Source organism: Taeniopygia guttata, chromosome 2 (assembly GCF_048771995.1).
Source record: "Taeniopygia guttata chromosome 2, bTaeGut7.mat, whole genome shotgun sequence".
In the NCBI taxonomy this organism is placed as follows: Eukaryota; Metazoa; Chordata; class Aves; order Passeriformes; family Estrildidae; genus Taeniopygia; species Taeniopygia guttata.
Window position 1 is genome coordinate 66,956,527 of NC_133026.1, and position 26,081 is coordinate 66,982,607.

A 26,081-nucleotide genomic window follows, 5' to 3' on the forward strand; every position below is an offset into this window, starting at 1 on the left:
TGTTATGCTGAATTTTTAGTGTTTTATCCTCTATCCTCTGATACATGAATTGTTACTTCTGGTGGTTTTTTTTTTTTTTGTGGTTTTTTTTTTTTTTTAACCAGACTATTCCCTCCATCGCAGTTAAATCATTTTTCTTTTGACAAACCCTGATTTGTTGCTTCTGTTTCTGTAAGGATCAGATGGGTAATGGAAGCTGTACAGCAACTTTATGTATGCTACTCGAGATAGTGAAATGTAGGCCTACAATAGGCCTTTTTTCAGCAGCTGTAAAGCTGGTGTGTGAATACAGTGAATCCATTCAGTGTCCCCCACGCTTGCTGGGAGCAGCCTGGAGAAGAGAGTTGTACTGGTGAAATGACTAGCCAGCAAAACGGTTTCAGAGGGACAGGCTGATGACTCACTCCTTATTTTGGTTTGCAGGGTCTTTTTCTGCATATGTGAAGTTTCAGCCTGAGTTAAGAGATCTGTAACTTTCTATAATTTTCTCCTTGTTTCCAGATTGTCTACTAAATCAGCATGGGTGTTGTGTTACTTCCATCAGCCCTCTGAGATGGGGTGATGCTCTTATGTTTTTTATAGAGGCAGGGGCAGGGGAAATTTTGGGTTAAGTGACAGTGTGCATTAGGAGCCAAACACTCATGCTGTAGTTGTACTATAGAAGCTCAAGTGTCATTCAGAGCTATTTCAGCCTTTCAGGAAGTGTCACACAGTATTTGCCCATAGGTCATGAAGAAAAGCCTAGAGGATAGCTGAGAATCTGTCCATTAAACGGTTTTATTTGACTTTTTAAATAGAGCATTAAAAATGTAAGTATATAAAGTGAGAACAGGAGGATTTTATGCTGATTTTGATCTTTGGCCATCTTGTATTTGAGTTCAGGAAAAAAATGAGAGGCAGAACCTACTTGATTTGGCAGGGTGACACTCTGTAAGATAATCCCTTTAACACTTTTTCTTAAATTAAGAATGGTTTCTAGGTGGCATGAGTCATGGACAGACTGTCCTCATTTCACTTTGAACTTGCAGCCTTCTCTGGATGTGTGTCACAGATTTAGAGGGCTTTGTCCGCTTCCTGCAAATGGTAGGTTTGGCTGTTGCAGGCTTGACTGGTGTTGAGTGAGAGCAGGCTCCTTGAAGGGAGAGGCAGCACCACGTCAGCCTGAATAAGCACGGTGGAATAGGGGTCCAGGCTAATTTAAGCAGAGTGTTTGTACAATAAGCAGCTTTGGAGAGTGGTGACATAGGCATAACCTTCGTACAGATGTCAAGGTTCCCCTTATTTGTGTGTTGTGGACTGCTTCAAGTTTTGGGTTGTTTTCCTCCAGGGTGTGTGGGGGAATATGCTGTGGTGTAGAAAGGTGTACTTTTTGAATTTTTGAACACTTTTGGAAAAGTTGTCTTTTTTGAGGTATATAAAGCACAGAAGGCTGTGGATATTTTCTTAATTTCTTAATTAAAAGCAAGGGGGAAGTTATTCAGATTATTCCATCGGTTCTAGCCAAGGAAGAAAATCGAAGTGTCCTGGCTTACATGCACACAAGGTCAAATCCTCTCGTTGTCATGTTGTGTAAATTTGTTGGCTTCAGTGGGAGTAGGCACAGGTGTAATCCTGGGAATAGTTCCTTTCAGGCTTTTTACAGAGCAAAAATTAATCTGGTTGTTGGTCCTAAAAATTGTTCATAGAGAAATAGCTGGGATGCTTGTAATCCAGAGAGGCCATGCAAATACAAGACCATGCTTTCAGAGGGAACGTGAACTCTGCACTGGCTGGCAGTGTTTTCCTGCTGACAGAGCCTGGTTTGGAGTCTTACGTACTCAGCTGGCCCTCGGCCAAGGCTTGCTGCAGGTACTGGAGAGGGAGGAGGGTGGAGCAGGGGGTGGTAAGAAGCTGTTCTTGGTAGCCGCACTTACTGAAAATTCAAAACCCTTCAGACCTTTTTTGGTGATGGTAGAGAATGTCAAGATTGATTGTATTAGAGACCTGCCAGTTACTCTTAACTCATCTACTTTGTTGCTCCTCCTCCCTTCCTTCCTCCCTCGACAGCTGGGCTGGGTTTTGTAGTGCTAATGCTGCATTGCTTCTCCAGCACGGCTACTACTTCCCCCACGCTGCTACTACAGAAATACTACAGGAACTCAGTGAAGACTGAGAGAGGGGGCTGTATATGTTTTATTAGTGATAATAACGTGATAGCAGTAATAAAACTGTGTAGCAGTTTAATACTTTACATAAGGATTTTTCTTCTGATTTGTGTCCTGGGTTTTCTTCCATTTTTGGCCATCATAAATTTGTGGAGTCTGGTATATCCTGGACAGTACTTTAAATGAATACTTTGTAGTGTGCTATCTTATGGTTTTTTAAAATGCCATGTTTTTGAGTGGTCTAAACCAGTGTTGTTTTTTTTTTTTTTTTTTGTGGTTCACTTGGGTCTTTTTAAATTTTTTTTTTTTAAAGTACAGCTCACAGAAGAGCTGCTGCTGGAGGAAGTTACCACACTTGCTTTAGATAATGAAACATACATTCAAAAAAGGTCAGGGATTTCCCCTGAGCCACCCACCAGTTGCTTGAAATGACATTTTCATTCTGAGTGTTTCTTTTTTTGTTTTTGTTTAAGATCCTGGAGCGCAGGGAAAGAGTTTTAATGCAGAATACCAGAAAAAAACGTCTGCAACATCTCCTGTGAGAGGGGGGACAAAAGGAGAGTAACAATTGCATCTTGAAACACTCTTGATTTGAGGTAAGTGATTGGAGGGTCTTAAGTTACAGTTAGTCTCTAATTGAATTAACCATTATTTACCTCAGAGTGTCATGATATTGTTGTTGTAGAGGGAAAGAACTGTAATGGCAAGCCCAGAAACAGCAGCAAAAGTATGTAATGTGCTTATCTTTTTGAAAATGGGCCCCATGAGTTCCAGTCCCACAAACTGGCAATCATTCTGACATTTATAAGGGTTGAACCCTGTTTAAATCAATGAGGCTATTCTCCCTGAAAGTTAGGCATAAGCCTAAGTATTTCCTAGTTTGGAAACTATATCATATGGGAACTATTGAAGAAAGCTATTGAAAAACATACAACACACAGCCAGAAAAATGCATATACTGATCTCTTACTGTTGGTGATAATGTCATGAGTAATCTGATTTTGCAGCATCCTTAAGTGATATTTTTATATTTTATATTAAATACATTGTTCTCATTTTTATGTTTAAACACCTCATTGAAATACCAAACTTCTTAGCAAAGCTTTAACAATACATCTGCCTTAATTGCTTCATCAGTGTGCCTTTCAACAAATGGAGTTAAATGTACAGAGAAAATAATGTCCCCTTTCATAACTAGAGTTGCAAATTGCACTTGGATATTTGAATAGCAACTGAACTAAAATCTCCCTGACTGAGGCTGAATTCTGTTGTCAGAGTTAATTTTTTTAATAAAGGCAATGACGAGGCACAAGGAGAAGCTCACCTTTTCCCTGTAGTCTTCTTTCTTTGTTTGTTTGTTTTTGGTTTTTTGTTTTGTTTTCATTTCTCATTAGAAAAGAATTTAACCTGAATCTAGTAAGGAGAAAATGCTACAGTTGTAAAACTTTTAACCAATGAAAATGTTGCATAAATGAACACTAAAAAACACCAGCATCTTTCTTAAATAAAAATTTTAAGTTATTTACTCTCTTCTGCTGCACAATTGTGCTGAAAGAGACAAAACTGCTGCAAGGAATCTGCAGAATCAAAAGGACACATACCACCTGGAAGAAACAGAGTATATGTTCCCACAAATGTGCAGAGAATCAAAACCTTTTGGCAAGTGGCATTTGCAGATGTACGTTGCTTTCCAGATTTCAGAAGAGAGGAGAGCATAGCTGAACCCTGGCGATTGCTCTGTATTTGCTTTGTAGGAACAGAGCTATTAAGACTCTTTTGAAATCAACAGGCCCACTGCAGGGAGCTAAATATTTCCTTTCTGGTCAGTGGGCAGGAGCCATTGCTTGGGAAATTGTAGTGGTCCTGTAGGTATTTGTACTGATTTTTCTGAACAGGTCAGTTTCAAATCAGTGTAGCCAACTCCTTTTTATGCGCAGATCTTGCACTAGGGACTATAAGCCCAAACAGGAATACAGAACTCTTTCAGCAGGAGTCTGAGGCAATTTTTGTAGTTGTGAAATGAGGTATTAATTCAAACCTGTTTGAAGGCTGAGGTTGGGAAATGCCTTGCTCTCTGGGGCAAGCCCTGTTTCAGGTGCAGGTGACAGTCTTGGCCAAGCCAGTGAGAGAGAAGTGCTCCATTGTGTGATCATCCTCAGCCCACCTTTGCTTTCTGTCCATCCTACTCTCTTGGAGGCAAGCATTCCTTCTTGGTTCTGTGGAGCATAAATCAAAATGCTTTTATTGATGCCTCCTTTTCATTGATGTCAGGCCAGGATAAGGCACATGATTTTCCTTTCACAATTGCCTTCTTGTTGTTCTCTGAGGAAACTCACGTTGAAGTTCAGGAAAAGATATTTTGTAGCATCAGTGTGGCCTTTATAATTTTATCAGCTCTATGTTACACTCAGAAAATCGTTGAGGTTGTTTTTATCTTTCTTTGTATCAGAGTGCAGGAGCTCATTGTCAGCATACTGGAGGGAACCTCTTTTATGCCAAAAGCTCAATTTTAGGATATATTAAATTGTCCCACTGTCCTTCTCCTTTCTTAATTTTTTCAGCATGTGAAGAAATAATGCCCCCATTTTTGTGCACGGAGAAGGTCCTGTGGTATATGCCAGGGAGTTATGTGGGTGCTGAGCTGAGCAGGCAGAGAGACTGACTCTCTCCTGCTTTGTATTTTTCACTGGGAGTGAGCACAGGGGACTGAGCCTGCCCAGATTAAACACATGCCTTTTTTGTTTTGCTCTTCGTTCAGCTGTCAGCATGCCATGTTCACATGGCAGTGATCAGTCACAAATTGTCCCCTGACCATGCTCCTCAGCTCTCCTGAACCATTAGTTTTGTGGAGCTCTTCAATAAAGATGGCACTGGTTCGATTTCCCCACCCCCTGCCCTGGCTAATGGAAGAAGACTTTGTTTGTTTGTATTTTCCCCTCAAATCAGCTGCATTAGATCCCAAAGCAACTTGTGTTAAGTGGAAATGAGGCTTTGATAATATAGGTGCTTGCTAGAGACCCTACGATTTTTTTCCCCCACCCCCGTATATGGATCTTTTCAATGGGGTGCCGCTATTGTGAATCAAAAGGAAAGTGCACAGGCTGCCAGGCACATAATGGAATTGTTCTTTTGTTTCAGTATGTGTGTGTGAGCCTTTGTAAAGAGGAGGCGGAGGGGACAGAGAACGGAGACCTTCACTGCAGGAGGGCAGGAGAGTGCAGTGGCACAGTGCAGGGCAGCACTGTGGCGAGACATGGTCGTGCCGGTGCCACCATGCCCCTTCTGCTCGGCTCTGGTGGGCACTGCCTGGGTCTCACACTGTCACACTGCATGTCCCAGGAAAATGGGTGAAGCTTGCACAGCCATTCACTATGCTGCCTGTAAACCACATAAGGCAAAATATTCAAAAGCTGTAATGTTTCCAGTGCTTTCTCTAAACTTTCAAAAGTGATGTAAAAATGAACTGCGCTGATCCTGTCCTTCCTTACTGTGAGGCTATTTATTATAAAGGGCGTATGGTATAAGTAATTTCAGTATGGAGTACCTAAGAGCTTGAACCAAAACCTTGGATCCAAGCCCACCAGCAGCTTTGCAAAAGGCAGGATCCAGATCTGAAGTCAGTGGTTCACACAGTTTCTAGCAGAGAGTGGTTTTAAGTTACTTCATTAAATGGGAGTAGCCAGAAATTTTAAACTGAAGCTTTTAAACAAGTTTTTGACTTTTTCCGACCCACCATTCTCCTCTGCCTTAGAAGGTTATTGCAAAAGCACAGAAGCTATTTTCTCCTAGCCACTGTGGCCAGGACACACCAACTCAGGGAAAGGAGAAAGGCCTCTGTGGTGGTGTCTGTTATACAGCCATATGCTTCTTTTTTCTGAGTATTTTTTTCTTCTAAGGAGTTAGGCTGCGCTTCTGGATGGAGGTCTTTGAAATCACAGTAGAGGCTTTGGAAGTAGGATCCTGAAATTTCAAGGGCATCAAGAAATGGTTTATCACCCTGGCACAGAGCAAATCAGATCACAGTAGCTGGACTCCCACCTCCTGAATAGTCCTCTCTTGAGATACCATAGCTGAATTACAGACATGAAAAAATTCAGCATTGTAGACAAGAAATCCATAAGGCCCAAATTTTTTTTTTCTTGCTAGATATATGGTTCTGGTTTTATTCTCTCCCTTTTCTTTTGCCCTTGGACACAGCATTTTAGGGCTTTTCAGTCTCTAGCTGTGCATGGACTAGAGAGGCATCTGGTTATGTATTACTTTACACATCTGTTACATACGTCAGAGAGTAAAATCCAGCACCCAGAGACTTAATGTGTATTTGCAGTACTCCCTGTGGGACTTTGAATCCTTCATCCAATTAACTGCTTATGAGGATACAAAAATGCGATATTTCAATATAGTGCATATATTATTGCAGTTTATTGCATATGTATTGCACATATATACACTATAGTCTCCTTTGTATTTGACAGAGAAAATCTGGTGTGGGAAGAATGAGAAGTGCAGGGGTCCTGGGAAGTATTTAGGCATGGCAGTTTGCTTCTTCCTGAAAACATCGTATCTCTAGTTGGCTGCATGAGAAACAGTTTTCATCATGATTTGAGTATCTCTAAGAGGTATACCAACAGTGTTGTGTATTTCAAACTTAACTTCAGGCTGGTTGGACAGTGGGGAGTGGCCAAATACCTGAGACAGCATTGGTAGCTGAGACAAAGCTCAGGCTTTGCAGTTTTGTCTGGAGAATCTACTATTTGCAGGCTGTATAGGGAGCATGAGTGTCATGGCTTGACCCCAGATGACAACCAAGTACTATGCAGCCACTCACTCCCTGTACCCCCACAGTGGGATGGGTAAGAGAATTGGGAAAAAAGTGCAGTGAGATAAGAACAGTTATAATTATATAACAACAGCAACAATAATAAAAATAGTAGTGGTAATGATGATGTAATGAAAAGAGAGGCGACCAGAAGAGAAAGAGAAATAAAACCCAAGGAAGAGAAGTGATACACAGCACAGTTGCTCACCACCTACTGACTGATAACCAGCCTGTCCCTGAGCAGCCATCAATCCCTCCTGGACAGCTCCTCCAGCTGACAGATGGAGAAGAATGCTCTATTGTATGGAATATCCCTTTGGCCAGTTTGGGCCAGCTGTCCTGGTCATGCTCCCTCCCAGCTTCTTGTGTACCTCCTTGCTGGCACAATGTGGGAAAATGGAAAGTCCTTGACTTAGGATAAGTCTTTGACTATGGAGCTACTAAACATGAGTTATTAATGTTATTCTCATGCTAAATCCAAAACCCACAAAACTTACAAGCTACTAGGAAGAAAATTAACTCCATCTCAGCTGAAACAGGGGTAGTGCATTAGTTTGAGTTTCTGTTTTGCTTTTCCTCTGCTTGCTTGTTCTGCAAGTGCATTAAGTTTGCAGAAAACGTGACTTCTTAGATGGTCTTTATTTATGATTCATGCAGAACCCAAATGTGGTAGGTGTTATTCCTACAAATGATAACTTAGGGCTATTCATTAGTATGCAGTGCATGCCACTGAGCAGATAAACTTACCTCTTGTTTTTATGTTTTTTTTGTTTGCTGTGGTGGTGCTGGCCATCCTTGGGTACAGCAGTCAACATGCGTGTTGTCTCCCCTTTTGCTCACCTGTAGTGGAACAGCTGCTCACTGTCTGGGAGGTGGATGGAAGCCATCATAATGGCAGTATATGCCGGTCTCTGTTTTGAGAGCCCCTGGCTAGGCCACTGTTAAAACCTGTTGGCTGGATGTTACAGGGAGCTGGGTAAAACAGGCGTTAGTGCAGGGGAGCTGGGTTGGGGGAGATTTTATTTAATCCAAGACAATGTGAAAATGAAAATTTGGCAGAAGGCACACTACAGCAAGAGGGAGAGTGGAGAGTGTAGAGTGAGCAACATGATTCCCTTCTGCTGGAGGGCTCAACAGCTGGAGCCCATGTGGAAGCATTTTGCCTGGTGAGCAGTGATTCTTTGTGCCCTGATAGAGCTGTGGGTGTCAGGAGAAGGCATCCCAAGGGTTCACCAACCCTGTGGCCCACTCCCCCTCTGCAGCTGGGAGTCCTTTGGAGTCCTCCCCTGGCTTTCTGCAATGTGACTGCTGTGGGCAGGCTGCTGCAGCTGCTTGTTTGAAATGATAATATTTTACGCTGTTACTGTGGAATACTGCAGTATTTTTTGTAATTATGGGCTGCGGGCCAGTAATGTACAATAACATTTTGCTCTTCCTGTGCTGTTGCTACTGTAGGCATTCATTCCAATTTGGGCTGCATTTGGAGTACTTTTTTTTTTGTTTTGTTTTGTTTCTTTTTGTTGTTTCTAGATGCTACTTGTTATCTATTGTGTATGTTTTTGGAGTATTCATTTCTACCCACATATGTCCATACAATTCTATCTGAGAAAGCACTTCAGAGAGCAGCAGTCTCTGTTAAAAAAGCAATTGTTGTGGCTTTCACAGAATTACATTTTTTTGAAAGTATGAGGCAAGAATGAGATGAAGATTGCTTTTTAAGTTTAAAAACCATTATGGTTTTAAAACATATTTGAGGCAGATAGAAAGCAAAACCTTTCTTTGACTGATGGTGGGCATATTTAGCACTGAAGTCCCCATCTGTACCAAGCTGTAGGTGATTGAAACTTCTGGGATGGCAGAATCTGGGAGGCAGATCCTTTAATGATTCTCTGCAGCTTTGGTTTTAACTGTAATTTAAAAAAAAATAAAATTCAGAGGAAAGTAATCATAACTTGGAAGAGGATAAGTAGTGTTCATGCCAATGATTGTTTATTAATGTGGTCATGGTCTGGAGATGAAACTTTTGTGAAAGGGAAATTCAAGTCCTAGACATCAGAGCTCACAACTAGTCAGCCAGCACAAAATTTGTTTCTTTCTGGAAGGTAGAGGTTGAGTCCAAAGGAAATGAAGAAGGTACAACACAAAGGATACAATGAATTTGTTTTCGAGTAAATTTGGAATAGAGTGTGCTATACAAAAAGGATTGCACTTTTCACACATGTAATTTTAGTGTCCTATTACTGTGCTGACTCACTAAATGACTTCAGTCTCAATCTGCATTTGGTTTAAATTACTTCAGAGGCCTGCATTTGTATGCTGCTCTGTAAAGTAATTCTCATCTGTAATCCAGATTTTTTTCCTTTTGTTCGGCATTTCAACTGACTTGTCTCTTTTCATTTTCCAGGTCTCAGTTTTACTAACATTTGAAACCAATCTCTCTGTATGCCTGCTTGGGCCCTGCAATTGGCAAAAGTCATTTTTCAGCAACAGATAGAACAAGGAATGAATCATTGCTTTCTGCCTTTCCATTAAATTACCTAAACCACTACTCATAAATATTGCTTTATGTATGGTACAGCAGCATGATTATCTCACTGCATTGATGGAACAGTGCTGGAAGTGAATATAATTTTCCTTCTATTACATCTTTAATGAGCTTCAATTAAAAATAGTGTGTTGGCGTGCCAGAGTAGATGTGTTATTCTCAGAACTTTATTGAAGCTGTTTTGCCTGTTAGATTTGGTTGACATTGTGTTGTTCTGAAAACCCTGGTGGACATGATGTGGTTCTGAAATCTTAAGAATTAAATAACGGAAAACTGGAAAAATCTGCTTTTCTAGGTGAAAGATGACAGGACAGTAAAATCTGGTGACTGGAAAGATTCAGGTCTGTACCGAGTGGAAAAGCTTGCTTTTTGTCTATCTTTGAGGGTGATTTTTTTAACATATAGTTAAAAAATATTCACAAAGCAGCAGGTTTCTGCAGAGCTCTAGTTAAGTCCCTGATCACTTGACACCTGTGGCAGCAAGTCTGAGTCACAGACAGCAAAAAGCTGTGAAGCCTAATACTCTGAGTATTCAAAACCATACCTGCGTAGGAGTTTAATTTCAAGTACCTCTTTTAGTTCTGGGGTCCCCCCCCAACCCAACAAATTTTAAGAGTAATTCTTAGAATTTTGCAGAGAAAAATTTTCCCAGCGCTTGTGGATTTGTGAAGTATTGACATCACTTAGAGATCAGAAAATAGCTCTATCAATTTTAGCTTGACGGCATTCGATTCTCTGCTCCAAAAACCTGAGAAATTACAATGGATGAGTCAAAGTTTTCTTGGAATTTTCTTCCCTCCCCTCCCCCCTGCCTTGTGCAATTCCATTGCCATTTTTAGCATTGAGGGCAGCTCTCCAAAGAATGTCTGTATGCTTGAACTGTGATTTCTTGAAAGTCCAGAACAAAATAGAGTTGTGTCAGATGACAAAAATCATTCTATGTTTCTATGCATTTTTGTAATATTACGTGAGCTTTATTGAAAAATCCACAGCAACAGGCAGGAGATGTCTGATACAGAGATGTTGCATCTTCAGAAGCATGATGATCTCACTATCATGTTGCTTCATTACGTTGTGATGAGTTTTTGCTTAATTATTTCTGTGTTTTATCAGCTGTTCACAGGGAAGTAGCCTGACAGAAGAAATTATCGGTGATATGGGAGACTTGGACCAGCTTAAAGCACTTGTTGAACTGTAGGATCCTTCTGTCTTTGCCTCAGTTCGAAAACCAAGGGTTATGTATTTAATGTATTTTAGCAGGATGCTGAGAGTAGTAATACTGAGGACAAAGAATTGTGGGGGTACTACTGTTACCTAAGTGATGTGGTATGTTTAAGATAAACAATGTTGTCAGCTGTTCTTGGCAAAATCCCTGGGGTTGCGATGAGTGAAATTTTAACTCTGAACGGGTTTGTTTTTTTTTAACTTGCGGAAGTGGCCTGTATCATGCATATTCTAATGTGTCAGAGTGAATGTGTGAAGTATAAAACTGCTGAAAATAAATGTGAGGGGGAAGACAGGTTAAAGTGGTTGTAAATGAAAGATCTGTGTATTTTACTTCTGCACTAAATAAGTATTTTACTTAAAATTGGCCAGAAAAAAAAAAGGGACAAGAAAAAAAATGCAAGTGTCCCCTTAAGAGCTGCTGTGTCAAATTTGAAGAATGATTTGAATTGAGTCATTAAAGTGTGAAATGGAGGGATTTTATTTCTGCTTTAAATTATGCATCTCAAATTAACCTTAGCTGTGGAGTCTCTGCTGACGCCCCCGTAATGACACATTATTGGTACTAATGGCTTCTTTGTGACTTGAGATACAAACAGACATCCTAGACAGAAACATTTCGGCTTTCAACTAAATAAGACACACGAAGTGCATTTCTACCTTGGGTTGTAGTTGCAAAGGCCTGCTCACCTGGTGCTCATGAGCTCTTCAGTTTCCATGCACTGCTCCCCATCCTGGCACCGAGGACAGCTGAATGGAAACCTGCTTCACAAGCTTTGAAGAGCAGGAGAGCAATAAATCCGGAGTGAATGTGGAGTCTGTCCAGACACTGAGTGCTGTGGGGAGCCAGAACAAAGACTGGGGTGTGGGTAGTGGTCGGGGTGGGGGGAACTTCCAGTCGATGATAATCTCGGGAGGAAAAGGCCCCAAGATTGTGAGGGAAATGGAGAAGAGATGCCAGGGCTTAAGGAGGAAGTTGCTAAATAAGGGAGGGGTGAGATTATAACATAAAATAAGCAGTAGAGGTTAGTCAACCCTTTATATGCCTTCTGATGTAAAAAGGGAGTGTATCTGTGCAGCTCTGTGTACTCTTTTCTGAAGCTCATTATCATAATTTGAAAAATTCCACCTCTACACAGGCTCACTCATGGGCTTTGCAGCTTTCTTTGCGCTGTTGCTGTCTCTCCTGGGACAAGGATGGTAGTTACTACTTCAGTGTAGCTACTGGGTAGGCAGAGTGAGGGTGGCTGTGAATGAGGGAGAATGGCATTGCCTGGGGTGCTGGCTACAGAAGGTGCATAGAGTTTTACATGTCAATGAAAAAGGATGAGGAGCTTGGCTAGGCAGGCCCAGAATTTAGACCCTGACATGTCTTCCCAAAGATATTTACTAGCTCATTGCTCCATCCCAGTTTTCTCAGTGGAATGTTAGTATACACGATTGCCTCCCCTTTCAAGCTGCAGTTCTGGAAATTTTCTTTTTGGCAGGAGAGGTGCTTCTGCCCTGTGGTTGTGTTGTGTGTTACAAGGCTGTGTGACATTATGTGACTTTCTCTATGGATTTGCTCTCAGCAGAGCGTGCTGTGGAGTAAGTTATCTTGTGGTATTGTGGAGCCAAAGCAGGACAGCATCTGACTACTTAGAATCAAATACTAAATGAAGTACTCAGAGGCCTTCTTTGTATTTCTGCAAGGAACCGCATTCCTGAATTGGGACCCAAGAATTAAAAAGAAAAAAAGAAGTAAGTGTGCAATATATCACATTTGCTAATGCATTAGAGATATTTATATGAATAATTAAAACACCATTTAGCATTGCCACAGTAATAGAACAAAATGTGTTTTGTCACTTTTCTGTTTCTTTTTGTTGATTGATCAATTTATTGATTTCTTCCATAAATTTAGAGTAGGTATCCTAAACATTACTGTAAATTGGCAAGACCGTGCTTTTTAATAACCTGTTGAAAGCATTAATGGAATGAGAAAAAGTCAGAATTTGGTAATAAAGATCTGAAAAACAGAGACCTAGAACACATATCTAGTGTTATGTATCAATTAGGTTTGTAAAATATCAGAGCCTTTTTTTTGTCCTACCCGTTAATTAAAAAAAAAAAAAAGTATTTTATATTCATTATGAATGGTCTAATACCACATCAGAAAAAAGGGGAAAAATAGGTAACAAGCTACCTTTGTATTTGACTTTCCATTGTATTTATAGTTAACTTTAGGCTGGTTGGAGTTAGTAGGAACATGTGTGGGATGGAGGACAGAACTTCACTGTTAAAGAGACTACAGTTCTTCTGAAATCATGTGTGAAAAAAGTAGGAAACTTCTGAAACTGAGGTCTGAAAAACAGACAGGTGTTATCCAAGATACCAAGAATTAGGAATGATATTAAATTTCACACACTTATGCACACTAAATATTTGTGTATTTCTTATCTCAGCTTTCTTATGGGTTATATCTTTGATTTTTCCTTACTATTTATATTTAGTTTGTTAACCTGTTTTGTCCTACTTTTTCCTACCTTCAAAAAAATTCTCTATGAATATGCTAGAATGTACACTTAACAAGGACCCTTAACAATTTTTAAGTCAGTATTGTTCTGATCCCTTTTCAGGGCTGTGTCTCTCTGTTTTCCAGCTACAATGGACAATTTGTTGTAACACTTGGATTAGCTTCATATGTTTTGTTTGGTACTGTTGTTCTAGCCATGCTTGGAATATGTGTTTTCATGTGCATTTTTGGGGGCAGTTTTGGATGCCATCAGAGGCTTGTGCTTTTGCCTCCCCATCCACTGGTGATGTCCAGACTTCACTGAGGAGCAAGAGGTGATCTGGCAATAGTCACAGTCTGTTAGTCTGGGTTTTAGCTCTGGTTTGAGGGAATGATTTACCACTCCAGGCTTAATTTGAGGTGCCTTATCTGTTGCCCTAATACAAAGTAAGTGATAGAAACTGTCTGCTGCAGAAAGGGATATAGAACATCTCAATATAGAAAGTGCTGCATGAAATCATTCCACTTACTGTTATTGGTTGTCACACCAACAGTGACTATAAATGAAGGATATAGGAGGGGGGGGAAAATCACATTATTTCAGCTAGTTTATTTTGTGCCTACTTGACAGCCCTCTGTGTATAGTCAGTTACATGATTTCTTGGGATAGCCAGATTTTTCTTTATTTGTGTGTGGTTCTTTCAGCTACAGGGGAAAGAGAATACTTAAAAGATCAGAAAATGTGTCTGTAAATCCAGGAACAATTGTCTGCAACCTCAAGAAGATATCTAAGAGCATGTAACTGCTTTTTACTCATCTTCCAAAAGCAGTTCCGGAATAACAGTGCTCTTTTGGGCTATATTTCAAGATGGTATGATTATTCTCAGACAGGAATTATAAGGATCGATAGCAAACCCAACACATCCTTTCTGTTCATGACAGATTCGCTGATTGCCACCAGAGCAGTAATAATGCACTGGTCAGCATAAACACCAGAAGCAGTAATCATGGACTTTTGTCTCCATCTTAACATGTATTTAAGGTTACACAATTTGTTGTCATAGGTTTGCACCCACAGATCACAAGGAAGGAGAATTGTTTGGGTCTGTTCACCTTCCCTTCTCTTTTGCTTTTATGCTTCCTTGTGGAGTTGGGGCTGGGCTGTTTGGTGTCTCTCTGGGGACAGAGCAGGGCAGAGAGAGCATGCCTAGCCAAAAAGATAAGAGAAAGGTCATTTTGAGATACCAGTGGTTTACACAGTGTGGATTTTCTTTGCGTGTCCTATTTAGGAAGTAGTAAAGGCTAAGATTTTCCATGGATGTGTGTCAGGAGCCCTTCTGCTTTGGGGTTTTGGTGGAACTGAATGCAGGATTGCTTTTCCTCAGTGGAGGGCCCTGTGTTTTTGCTGTGTTTTAGCAGCTTGACATGGCAGTGGCTAGATAATCGGTGTGTATGAGTTTCGGTTTTTATTTTTTTGGTTTTCTTATGTGCCATCCTAAATTTACTGAAGCTCTGTGACTTTTTAACCTGCTGTCTATGGGTTGTTGTTTTACAAGCTCATTAAGGTGGCGAGGATAGTGATGGCAGCGATCCTGCCCCCCTCATGGGTGCTCATTAGATGGCTTCCTTGTGCTGACATAAGCGTTGTGTAGTCATGCTCTGAGCCGGGTCTGGGAAAGGATCCAAGTTAAAAATAATCCCTGAAGAAAAAAAATTTAAAAAAGGTAAGTTTTCAGCAGGATCTGTTCCTGGATCTAACTCACCATCATTCTCATGCTGGCCTGGAAAGCGTGAGGGTTTGTACTGGCACAGAGGGAGGTGAGGAGGCGCAGCTGGGGCAAGGTGGTCAGGGGTGTACTGCTGGCAGCAGGGATGCTGCCTGCTTGTATGATGTCAGCCTGAGGAATGCCTGCCTTTCCTTAAGTAACTTCCAAAGTTGTGAGGCAGTTTTGGCCAAATTTGCCTGTAAAGCAGTGTTGAAGGGGTGAAGGTCCCCTGAGCTCAGCAATTTATGGTGTCTGGTAGGCAGACCCAAATCAACTCTCCCCAGTTGATGAAAAGTTGTCCTCTGGGGCCCAGCAGCTGATCTTGTCAGACCTCGTCTTGTGGCACAGTCGCAGTCTCCCAGTTTGGGTTGAATTGTGCCCATTTTGCTGTGGGGCCAACTGTTGAATACCAGATGGGAGAAGAGCATAGTGCTGCTCTCTTTGAGTAGCTGTTCATTTCAAGGGGCAGGGACCATTCATCTCCTGGATCCTGACTGCACAGGGAGCTGCATTTCCAGTTGTGGGGTGGTTTTTATATTAGTTTCCTTTGTTAGTATATTTTTTTTTTTAATTCTGCCTAGGTATCAAAATTTCTGGAAGCTGGGATAGCTGGGAGGCAAGACTCCCTTCAGTTTTCTTGCTGTGGCCAACCATTTAACCATGAGGACAAACAAGTCTTTCTAGCAGCATCTCTACATAGCTTCCCTTGATTATCGGGCAGCATCTTTGTGCCCTGCTCGGTCCAGGTTCTGTCCCCATAAGGCTGTGCTCCTCTTTGGTGGGTGTGCCTGGGTTTCACCTGCCCAGCCTACCCTGCTGCAGAGGCAGCCTTGCTCTGCACCACTGCTGAGGAGCTAAGATGAAGACACACATTGTGGTTTCCTGCTGTTTTGCTTTGTAACCAGTCCACTGGTAAATATAGCTTGTGTGTGGTTATAAATTCATTCTCTCATTATGGGTGGTTGTTGTGCAATAATTATGTAGAAATTACAACTGAGAATTGTTGTGGATTTTTGTTTTGTTTATTTATTTATTTTTTTGCTTGATATGCCCTGCAGTGAGAAGAGCAGGCTTTGGTTCCTGCCATAACAAAGACAAGGCCACAAGCAGGTGTCAGCCTTTGGCACGGACTCAGGCACCATCTAGCAGGCTGCAGACTTTTGTGTGTCTCTCTTTGTGTGGCGAGATGAATGCTGCAAGGGAAATTGGGACCTGCACTATTTGGACTCTTTTTTTATTTTTCGTTGCTTTACTCTGTGGGTAGACAGGCTGTCCTTCCCTGAAGGTTTGGTACTGTACATGTGTTTATTCTGAAATGAACCCATGCTGTCTCTTTGGAGGCGTTAGTTGTACATTTCCCGTAGCCCTTGTATCTGCGGCAGCTTCCAGCCCTGCTCTCTGGGCAGTCCTCTGGGTCCTGCTGCCGGGCTGAGGCCGCAGGGCTTGGGGTCTCTGCCCCCTGCAGAAGTGCTCAGGTTCTGCTCCCCTGAGGTCTTCCCTTCATATGTGGGCCCCCTCCCGTGATCCCTCCTTCTGTTCAGATGTGGAATTAAAATAAGTGTGGGGGGTTTGTTGATCTTTTCCCTCCTGTCTCTTTATTTAAAATTCCAGTCAAGCAGATCCAGAACAGTGCTTGTCCCTGCTGCGTTCTCATTTTCATCTCATCCCTCCTTTCATTTTACATTATTCCCTGCACTGTGTTTGCAGGCCATATGTGTCCTTTGAACTCTGAAGAAGCTGTGCCAAAAGGAAGCCTTCTTCTCCTCCCCTCCTCCCATCGTGGAGCCGCTCTTAGATAATTGCAATTAGTAGACAATGCGGAGCGAACCCAAATGTGAAGTCCGTGGGTGAGTGTCTGCAAATTTCCTGAGAGCTTCAGAAACACTTGCGCTTGGTCTCCGCTTTGGCCCTTTAAGCCTGCAGCAGTTGCCCGAGTCCGAAACAGCTCTGGGAGGTGTTTGTAAGCCGCGTTTTCCTGCGGCGTTCCTGGCGGGGCACAGCCGCTGCTGGAGCCTTGGCACGGTGCCGTGGCTCAGCCAGGGACTCCGCGCAGGGAGGTGGAGCTGCCCGTCCTTGTGTTCGGCCATGGGGAGCGAGAGGCTTCAGCCCTAACCCTCAGCCGTGCTCCCGGGGCAGGTGGGCAGCTCGTCTGCCGCAAGCTGACGGGAGCGGGGAAAGTAAAACTCACCCCGTTAAACAAGGAGCGGGAGAATTCCTTCTTGCCGTCCGTGAGGTGCGGAGCAGAGGGACGTGCTGCCGGGCCAGCTGCTGCTCAGGGCTTAGCATCAGCTCTGGCTCGGCCAGAGCGATCGCTGACAGGCTGGGCTTCAGCGTTCAAGGGGGATGTCCTCCGTGGAGAAGGGTGACAAGTACCTTTTGTGTCCCTTCCCCCTTTAGCCTCTGAGAAGTGTCTTCTGTGTTCAACCAGGTTTCTGACCTCATTTCTCAAAGGAGTTTTAAATGAGGAGAAATAGGAGTATTAATTAGTGCCCCGTTAAGTACTTGTAGTCAAGTATGATAATTTTCTTGAAAGGATAATGTATTAGATGAATAAAAATACTCTCCATTAAAAAAAATGAATACAAAGTCATTTTAAACCACAAAGATTATTGTACATTTCTGAAAAATTAATGTGATTAAAGCAAAATATATTTAATAAATTAAAAAGACCCTGTAAGGCTGTTTAACTTGTTGGTCTCATATTAATTATTTTCAAATCTAGTGCTAGAGAACTTCAACCTTACCTGCAGGGATGGGAAGTGATTTCTTCCCTCACTTCATTTTTTGGCTTGTAGTTATTAGGTCTGAGTTGTGGGTATGATAATTTTCCCTTGTTTTGTGGGTTTGTTTTGTTTTGTTTATTTGTTTGTTTTAGTGTTGCATGGGTTTTTTTGCTTTTCTGATGTCTTTCTCAGAGATTGGCCACAGTGAAAAACCAGAGCCTAGACAATGATTAGAAATTATATGGAGATTTCCTTGATGGATTTAGTTAATGTAACCTACTCATGTGCTGCTGTCTGGATTTGGAACTGAGAAAACTCCAAATAGCTGAATATTTTCAAGGATGTTTCCTCCTATTTGGCTCGTCTGTGATGTGGTATAGATTATGTCTGCTGGGATCATGTAGACTTCCTTCAGTTATTTCATTAGACTTCACACAAGTTATATTAATTTTTTCCACACATAGTTTGCCCCCTAGATTATTTTTGGTTTAGGAACTTCCTTAGCTCTCTACTGAACTTTTACACATTCAGCTACTTAATGAGAATTCGTGTATATGTTGTGGAAGACAATAAAGTCAATGCTTTGAGCTGAAGACATAACCCAGATCTATGGGTTTGCCTGGTCACTTATGAAGCTTATGTATTGCTTCATAAATAGCTCAGTGTAAAACTGGGTTTAAATAGTAGCCTGTTTAAAAAACTTTGGGTTTTGTGGCACTGGGAATGAAGGCACTTCCTCACCAGTCTCATAAAAAATGTTGCAAGTGCTTTATCCCTTCTTGCTTGGCATGTTCTCTTATTGGGGGTATCTACTGGGCAGCTATTTGGTATGCGATTCTCCCCAAACTCTTGTTCCCTGTAACAGGTCTGTGGTACAGATTCAGAGAATGCTAGCAGTCAGTTCTCAAGGTCTCCTAGTTTACATTTTGTTATGGTTTAGGTACCTGAAATCCATGTGACCTTTTGAAAATATTCTTCCAACAGATCAAAAAGTAGAAGAGAATTTGGGTACCATACAGTGTTCTCTCAGGTGCCTTCTGGACTTTCAGACTATTTGATGATGGTGACTTCCAATTTTTTTTTTTTTTTTTTTAAGGCACATCTTTAAGTATTCTCTAGCTTTAAGAAGACAGTCTTTACATCTGATTCTCTACCTTTGTATTTAACTTTCAGCTTTTCTCTTCTTGTCCTGTTGCAGCTTTGATAAGCTTGTGCAACTGAGGTGATGATAGCTTCCTCAATTTCTTATTGAAAGAGTAAGATTTATATTTAAAGGTACTTCTCTCAGCAGAGCCCTTACAAGGCTACACATGAACAAGAGAAAGAGATCTTACTAGTCTCTGTGACACTAGCAGAGCCTCCTGTGCTTGGATAATCAACTATTGAAAGCCTTGAGACATTTCTTCTTTTGTTTGAGAATGTGGTGGTGGCTTAAGCTCCTTGGTGGTGTATGAAAATAGCTCTGGAATTCAAGGAGCATGTTGTCTGTGTTAAATGGTGCTCACATAAATGTATGAGACTTGTTTGTTACTATACCAAGTGCCTCCCAAGCTGAATGGTCTGTACTGCCATAATGTTTAAAAATATGATTATTAGTCTTTTCTGGTCTCAAATGATACCAAATATATCCCCTGAAAATTACCTTGAAAATCCTCTTAGTACAAATGATCTCATTTTCAAAGCCACCTCCTCAGGTCACAAGTAAACTAAGCACCCGACTGGCTGTGGTTGTGGCAGTGCCACGGCTGTTGTAATGACACCCGCAGGTGTGGCCATGGGGATATCCCTGTGCACAATCCATTTTGCGTGGCTCCCACTGTGCTGCTTGTCTTCCTTTGTTGTTTGTGTGTATTTTCCTCACCACTCACAGAGGACACAGTCAAACTTTTTAATATTATGACACTGCAGCTATAAATCTGTCAAAATTGCAAGGGCATAAAAAAGAGTAGATCTGACCAATGGCACTGTTATCTTTTCCTTTGCATTTTCCTGGAATTCTAGCTGACAGCAGCTCTTAATATAAATTTGTTATTTGCAAGGAGCTCTGTTTAAGCTAGCAAATTATTGTGCCAATGTGTGACACTAACCATACTGCAGAATAAAGAGCAGTGAAGTATTTATGATGCTAAAATAATTTCAGGTCATGTCTTTTTTTTTTTTTTTTTTTCCTTTTTTTTTTTTTCCTTTGTGTAGTTTTGCTTTTATTACTGGTGCTGAAATGGTTCTTGCAGTGCAAGTGAGAAAACCAGACTGAACCTCCTGTTTTTTTGTTGGGCTCCCAGCTGGAAATCCCTCCCTCGATTTTCCATTGATAAAAGTGTCACAAAGGGAATCCAGAGCAGAGGAATAGGCGGAAATAGAACAATGCAAAGTCTTGGACTTGAATCACAAAGAAAGTTAACTAATGTAGATATGGTACTGGACGAGCTGCTGCTCCTTTCATAACCAGGTTCATTTACCTGTGGTCTTAGCATTTGTGGCTGCCCTCAAAGCCATGTAACAAATCAGCTATTTATTCTCTCTTTGCTGCGGAGGCTCTTTAAAAGGATATTGCAGAGCATTTTCTTCTCCCCCTTCCTATGGACTGCTTTATTTGACCTTCAAGAATTCAGAGTCTCAACAGGGGCTAGAAAACTCGCATACAAGAATGCTTTTATTGTTAATCTATAAAATATGTCTTTCACTAATAAAATAAAGATGTGACATTTATAGAACTCTGATAAGGAACATGGCAGTGGAAAAGGCCCAGATCTCCTGCTGTTCAAATTAAGGGCAGCTGATTTCAGTAAGAGAAGAACCAGGCTTGTTAAATGTGCATTTTAACACGTGCACTCAGGTGTTTCCATAATGCTCAAAAACCTTCCAGGAGTATTTGGTGAGAATTGAGGAGTAACACCATAGATAACTTTGTTCACTTAAGTGACTGAAGGTAATTGGCGCTCCTTCAGAGTTTTTTGAGAGGCAAGATTACTTGAGTTTAGTTTCATTCATTAGGTGATTAAGTTTATGCTTTTCCTAGACTTTCTTAGCATTGTATCACTAAAACAATGGCTTCTGTATTTCTCCTGTATTTGACCTTTGTGTCAGGGTCAAAGAGCTGACATCATGACATTTGCCACAATGTCTCTGTGGTCACTTCCCTGTCATGTGCTGTAGGTGAGGGTCTGCATGCAATGGTGTGACCAAGGGGCTTGGAAGCCCCTTTAGAAGACAACTGGTGCCGGTCTTGTGCTGGAGGCGGCAGCGAGTGCGATGGTCTGTGATGCAGGAGCTCAATCCTGAGTGAGGCAGTGACCTGCTTTGCTGCAGTGGGAGCAGCCAGTGCTCAAGCACCCCACACCAGTGCTCAGCACCCCATAACAATTCTCAGCACGCCATAACAGTGCTCAGCACGTGGCTTGTTGCAGACCTGGATCTCTGGAGCTTTACTGAGAAGCACTGTGGTTGTCCTCTGTCCTACCTGTCCCTTTGTGAAAGGCTAAGCCCTGCTCTTGTCTTTCCCTCCTGTTCTCTGCTCTTTTTCCCCCCTCTTCCCCTTTTCCTGTCTTTCTTAAACCTGCCAAAATCGGAGACCCACACACTGAAGTCTGTTTCCTCATTCTGATGGTTTATTGTGATGGGGTAACAAGAATGTGCACAGTTGTTGAAGTATGGAATGATAATTCAGCAGGAATGGGTTATGTAAGGAGCAAATAAGTGGGATATGCTTGGCTTATCCATTCAAGAGTAAAAAAGAAAATATGCAGAATAGTGAGTGAACGAGAAGGAAGACTGGAAATAGTGTTTGGATTTATTGGAAATTTCAAAGCTTTTTCTCTGACCCTGTAAATCAAAGCAGTTATATTTTGTGCTGGGTTTGGTTTTTTAAATTTAATTATTATTGGGCCACCCTTCCTTAGAGCCAAAAAAAGGATATGCAGCAGGCAAAAACACTTAAGTTGAAAACCAAGTAAGAATAAATCATGGTGTGATACCTTAATAATGCTATTAAAAAATTGCTTTCTAGTGAAGCATAATGAAACCAAGGAGTAGTAACTGCTTTAAGTGATACAATTTGTGTAGCATTTTGACAATGCAAGATTTTTTTTATCTTGTCAATGTAAGAGTCAGTAAAGTTGGGTTTCTTACTGCCCCCACTCTGCCCAACATGCTATTTCCATGCAGAGATGGACTTTTCATGCCTCTGTCTTTTCATCATAGTGAGAATCCATGAGAGATAGGTACTCTGGATGAGTAAATACAACAGCCCAGGCCATTTATTTTCATCACTGTTTTGCATAATATGCATGCAAATGCCATATACAGCAGAGGAAGATGCTAAGAGCCAGTTCTTACTAGATCCTAAATGGGATGCTAGTTGGTGAATGACTGCAAATAAAGCTACCCCACACTGTCCTTAAGAGACTCACTTTTGGAAAAGGCATGTTATCTGTAATAGTGGGCAGAGCATCCACTGAATTAGAGTGTTTTTGTTTAAGAAAGGGCTGCCAAACACTGAAGGCAGGGAAAGCAGTATTATTTTTTCTTGATCCTCTTGGTGCCAAAGAAACAAAAGAAGGTAACACAAGAAAGGGGTAACATTCAGAAGGCATTTGGGTTTTTTCCTGTTACAAAAAAAAAAGGAGATGCTTATAAGAAATGAGGGCAATTTAATCGAGTGTTCTGCTTTGGACAATTGTAACACTAATAGGATGGAAGCACGATAAACAGTTGTTACAATTATAGCTGCAGTTACTAAGAGAAATCCGTGTTCTGTTATTTGAATGAAGCATTCACTGTGTGGCTGAAAAGCGGCAGTATCTTAAAGAGACAGGGAAGGAAAATTATCCTCTTTTTTGTTTTGTTTTGTTTATTTTATTATCCACATGCTTTTTTTGAGAAAGTTTGTGCATGTGATTCATCCAAGAGTTCAAACCCAGTCTTCCCTTTACACCCAAAGCAGTTTAAACAGTTTGAAAAAGAGAGTAAATGTGCATTTAAAATGCATATATGTATACATATAAAAATGAAAGTATCTGCAGGACAGCAAAATGGAATGATTGAGTTTGTATTCCCTGTAGCTCACTAAAACTTATGGGTCATGCAAAATTATTCAAAGGGCAATTTACCTTCCATTTTCATCAGGTTTCTTAGTATTGTGAAGCATTATTTTCTTCCTTTCAGTGATACATCAACAAACATTACTTTTCTTTGTGGATGCAGCTGAATTTTATTCATTAGAGAGATTACAACACATGAACAGTTGTGCCTTTAGAGTACTGGCCTTTACACAATTTATAAGGAGTATGTTTATGCTTTGCATGGGATGACTTGGTGCTGATGTTAGTCAAATTAGGGCTGAAGTAATGGAAATCTTAACTTTTTGCCCACTTCATGTATCTTTGACAATTTAGCATGTATGGTGGGCGGTTTCTGAATGCAAACAGATGGTGTGCTCATAAACACCAGGACACAGAAAGGTGTTGTTAATGCTGGGTTTATCTCTTTATAAATGAAGGATGCAGATCTATGGCTGGTACAAATTTAGCATATTCCTGTCAAGTAAAGTTGTGCCAACAAAGATTGGATGAGATTCTGTCTTCCTAGCCACTATTTTTAAACACAATACTGGAAACTGCTCATGTAGTTGTCTCTGTATATGTACTTCTCTATTCCCTTACTGTCTCTGTGGCAAAATGTGTTCTTTAGCTGTCCTTTTTTTATTTTTTCCAGATGACCAAACACAGTTTTTCAGCAGGTCTCAGCCCAGCCTCTTTTCCTTTTTAAACCACCTCTTACTCCTGTTTTTCCCATTTTCCAGTTCTGAATATGGAACTAACTTCTTGCATCCCTATCCTTCCAGATGTAGCAACAGGATAGGATGCCTTTACTCCTCTTCTTTTGTGCTTTTCCCATGCCTGTGGGTTCATACATCCTGAGGAATTGTTTGAACTTAATCTCCACTTATGTCTTGCAGAAAGACCAACAAAATAGTGCTAGTCACACCTGTATAATGCAGAGTGATTGACAGAGTTAGTGCAGGCTGTGCTGGGGTTTGCTGTGTGACTACATGGATGCTTTGCAAATCCTGTTGTGCTGGCTTGCAGCTGGCTCTGGACTTCCCAGTGGATAACACTGAACCAAATTGGATGGGCCACTCCCATTCAAAATGTCAAATTTGTGTTCTTAATTTCCAGTGAGGACGTAATGTGATAGCAAAATTGTTCTGTAAAGGGTCATACACTGCTTTACTGTCAGTTTGTGAGGCTCAGACAGAAGGAAATGATCAAAAACACTCGATGCTTGTTATTTATTAATTGAGTTCTGGCAGAGCCTTGCTACATTCTGGCTTTTTGTTTGTTTCTTTGTTTACAAACAAAAAAAGACAAGCACAGTTCACAAAACAAATGTAAAGGGAAATTTGTTAACAAAGATTTCTGACAAGGAAGAAGTGGGATTTGGGGGCATTTGAGTGGAGGTGCCTTGGAATACAGGGAGAGCATCTTGGCATTGTGTCACCCTCTCTGAGTGCTGCTCCTAAAAGAGAAGGATGCTTTAGAAAACAGCAGACCATGAATCTTCTATGCTGGCACGCTGGGTTAGCAGAAAATATTTACCCTGGTAAGTTCTGTGGTGGGGATATTTTAAGTGCTTGCACTTTATGCACTTTGCTTGTATGGATTTAATTTCTTTAAAAAAAAAATCTAACTAGCAAGAAGCTTCAACTGTTTCTTCGTTTTTCTGCATCTCTACCTTGTTTCTGTACATATTCAGGTAAAGAATAGTACAGTGAAGTACAGTGTCTTTCTTTACTAACTGTTGTTTCTTGACTTCAAAAGTCCCAAAACTACTTTGAGCTCAGTCTTTTCTTCTGCAGTGAACCCTGTGCAGACAGACCCTTCCATAGATGCCGTGGCCCATGTGGAGCTGTGTCAAAGCCTGGGGTGTGAAGTTTACATTGCTGAAAGGTCTGACGATTCAGCTGCTGGCCTTCCACCCTCAAGATTAAAAATTAACCGAATATAGGTGATTTTTTCACGGGGATAGCTAAGAACACATCTCTGATCAGCATAGTACTTCTGCCAAATTTTCAGACTTTCTCCAAAGCCTTAAGCCATTTTTATATCTCAGTAAATTAGCAACAACAATAATGGCAGCAGCAGCAGAAGTAAATTTATTAGTCAGTGATACATACTTATTTGCCTGCTCTCTCCAAAATGGCTGATTTTTTTCTTGAAACTTTCCCTCAAAAGATCAGTCTGAGACAGATATCACAAGATTTTGAATAAAATATTTAAAAATATATTTTATGTTTATATTAAGCATTTTCTATTAAAATATTAATTTACTTACTTGCCAGAGTTGTAAAAAGCTAACACCAAGTCTCTTGTGGAAGAGGGTTGAATAGTCTTCAGTGTCATGGCTGCTGTGAGAATTGTTTTCTTTGGGCTCCTGGTCTAAAGGTGTTGTGTTCAGCTGCAATTCTATATGCCCTGTCCTTGAGATACCCAATTCTCTGCCTTTCACTTTCCTCTGCTGCTGTTCTGTGGAGTGGTAGAAAAAAAAATGGTACAGGAGATCATTCTTTCCAGGTCATTTAGATCTCCATTGTTTCAGCTCTCCTTTTCTTGTCTGCTTGACTTCACAAATGATTCTTTCCTCCCTTTGGATTAGAGGTGGAACTTTAAAAAGGCAAAATACACAGCAAGGCCCGCTGGACTTCTGCTCTGGCCCTGTCCTCATCAGTTGAGCGCCAGGGATTCTGCAGCTTACCCAGTAAACAAGAAGCCAGTGTCAGCTGCTGAAGCTCCTGCTGCTTTTCTCTGCTTTTACACCAGCATTGCTTTTTGGACAGTAGTGGTAACCAGCAGGAGTCTCTTGCACTTCCTCCTGCTAGTTAAGTGACTGTGGTGGCTTTTATTGAACCATGTCAAAACCAGGACCTGGGAGGTGCTGCACAGTGTCTGCACAACTGCCTTGTTGAATTTGGCAGCATAACCAGTCGGGATACAGAAAATGTTTACTCATCTGGGTCACCTGAAGAGAACAGGCAGGTCTAGGAAGTTGATTGGGGCAGGGCTACCGAAAGAACTTGCAGATATGCAAGATTCCAGCTCTCCCTGGCTGTGAGCTGGCTTTCTGGAGCACTGCTAAAAATCCCCCTCACTGTTCCTCTGTGTTCAAATCAATCCCAGTTGAAGCTGGGAGTAATATTTGCATACCTCACTGGTTGTTCAGGCTAAATTAATATTTGTATAGCACACTGTGTTCCCCATATTGAAAGGATGACATGAGCACTGCTGTTTCTAGGCAGCTACATCCCGTGCTTAAATGTTGTAAATGTACTTAGCCAGGGCAGACAAGACTCACTGCATTTGTTTAGAAAC

The 26,081-nt window shown here is 41.2% G+C and overlaps 1 protein-coding gene across 33 annotated transcripts in view; it reads left to right on the forward strand.

Moving 5' to 3' along the window:
- The window catches only part of ATXN1 (ataxin 1), a 399,379-nt gene that overhangs the window by 204,615 nt on the left and 168,683 nt on the right, over positions 1–26,081 (forward strand). For 32 of the 33 annotated variants that reach the window (XM_072924142.1, XM_072924143.1, XM_072924144.1 and 29 more), the window contains one exon: positions 2,618–2,740. The gene's annotated coding sequence lies outside the window, so the exon portion shown is untranslated. Of the gene's footprint in view, positions 1–2,617; positions 2,741–16,699; positions 16,840–26,081 lie in introns of all 33 variants that reach the window. The other variant, XM_072924139.1, reaches the window with a different exon arrangement.